Here is a 1887-nt window from a genome sequence, read left to right as displayed (position 1 = left end):
TTCCCCTTCTTGATTATGCATTTTATGGCTGATGCGATTTGTACACCAGAGCGGTTTATAATCCGGCAATATACGATACTGGAACCGGTTAAGTAAAAGCAGCCTTACGGCAGAGTGGTCGGGACTCCATGCGAGGAAGATCCATTCATAACCCTGGTTGTTGCTGGAGTCCAGCCGGTAGAGGATGTAGCAGGGGAGGGAGTCCTCCAGCAGCGGTAGCACTAAGGCATCGTACTCCTGGTCCCACTTCTTTGACGCCTTCTTGGTGTCGGCAACTGTCAGCTGCTCTGGAGAAGCACACATGTGTCAAAGGTCACCGTCTTGCTCGTACATGTGATCTTGTTGTAAATTAAAATTAAAAATCTCAGAGGACGCTTACCATCCTCGATGACGATTTTCAAGACTCGGTACTCGTCTCCGCTCTTGGCACTGGCAAAAATCTCCTTCACGTCATTGCCAGCTGGGGAAAGGCATTTAGGAGTCCAAATTAACTTTTTTAATTGCGTGCACAAAAATAATTGGCTCGCTCTACTGCCTTGACAAGCATAAAGGGTCCAACTGAACAAGCAGGTAATTCTTTTATCTGCCTGTTTTGAAAAACACGTCCTTGAGCAAGCCAATGGCGCAACAGGTCGGCATGGCTCAGTGGTAGAGAGCCGGATATCCCAACCTAGTTGAAAACAGAGCTATCTGTTCTCTGAATGGCACCAGGTGGATTACACTCGTTAATTTTAACTTCTGCCATCTAGTGGAAGAACATTCAATTGTTCTGGCTGTCACTATGTGATACCACATAGATAGCTAAACAAAGATACATTACATGTACATAAAATAATTAAGTGAAATTACATCATTTCCCAATGTGCTGCGTCACAATGATTGGGAATCACCCGGATAAATGATGATTGGTACTTCCTGCTGTGGAGTAAATTATCAAACTACTAATATATATATATATATAAAAACACACACACACACAACCATTCAAACTCTCATTCATACCTATGGACAATTTAGAGTCCCACATTAACCTTACATGTATGTCTTTGGTATGAAAGATGACGCCGGAGTAAAGCCACACAAGCATGCGGCTAGCACTATATTGGAGGGTTTGCATGGCTTTACACTGAATGCTGGTCTTCAGCCAGATGCTGTTGCCAACATCATCTCGCGTTTCATCTGGCAGTGTCACGATAGTCCATCATTGACCACCATCCTGATAAAATGTGCCAGTGTGTGAATAGGTGTTAATATGTGTATCTCTCTCTAATATACTGTACTAACATGTGAGGAAAATAAAATCCTGGCAAAATTATCTGGATGTGCTAAGGCATCGAAGAGCATTGGCTCCTGTCATAAACTTCATGCAAACTCTTGTTTGTACAACACGCACGCTCCCAATAATATTATATTCTGCCATATGTTACCATTTGCATTCTCTACAGTAAAACATAAGTTGATTCTGTCTTTGATATATACAGTGTATAGAGAAAAACTGGACGTCCCTCCAAAATAGATGAAAAGACGAGAAGAAAATTGGTCATGCAATAGGCTAAGTGGTTGACTGCATTTTGAAGGACTTGCGGGATTTTTTTTTTTAATTCTCTCTTGTGAAGCTCTTTCAGCCTTTATTTTTTTTTTTTTAATTCTCTCTTCTGAAGCTCTTTCAGCCTTTGTGCGATTATGGCCTGTATAAATAACCTTGACTCGACTTGAAAGTGCCAGTTTGCAATTAAACCATTGTGGGTGAGAGCAAGATAGTGCTGGCTTGAAAAACTGAATGGGGCTTTGGCCTTTCCTTTACTTCAAACAGTAAAAAAGATACAGTGACACACCCAAGCAAATGCATATTAGGTTCGTACACGCTATAAAAAAATTTGTTGCGTA

The 1887-nt window shown here is 41.4% G+C and overlaps 1 long non-coding RNA gene across 1 annotated transcript; it reads right to left on the bottom strand.

Moving 5' to 3' along the window:
- Window positions 1–103: 103 nt before the first annotated feature.
- On the bottom strand, window positions 104–816 carry LOC109530533 (uncharacterized). The gene is made up of 2 exons (XR_002171021.1): window positions 380–816; window positions 104–287 (listed from the first exon to the last, which is right to left on the bottom strand). It is a non-coding gene; the product is annotated as an uncharacterized LOC109530533 (long non-coding RNA).
- Between the last annotated feature and the right edge of the window lie 1071 nt (window positions 817–1887).

Source organism: Hippocampus comes, unplaced genomic scaffold (genome assembly GCF_001891065.2).
Source record: "Hippocampus comes isolate QL1 unplaced genomic scaffold, H_comes_QL1_v1.1 scaffold282, whole genome shotgun sequence".
Classification (NCBI taxonomy): Eukaryota; Metazoa; Chordata; class Actinopteri; order Syngnathiformes; family Syngnathidae; genus Hippocampus; species Hippocampus comes.
Note: the sequence above shows the minus strand (reverse complement) of the source record. Positions and strands in the feature narration are given on the sequence as shown.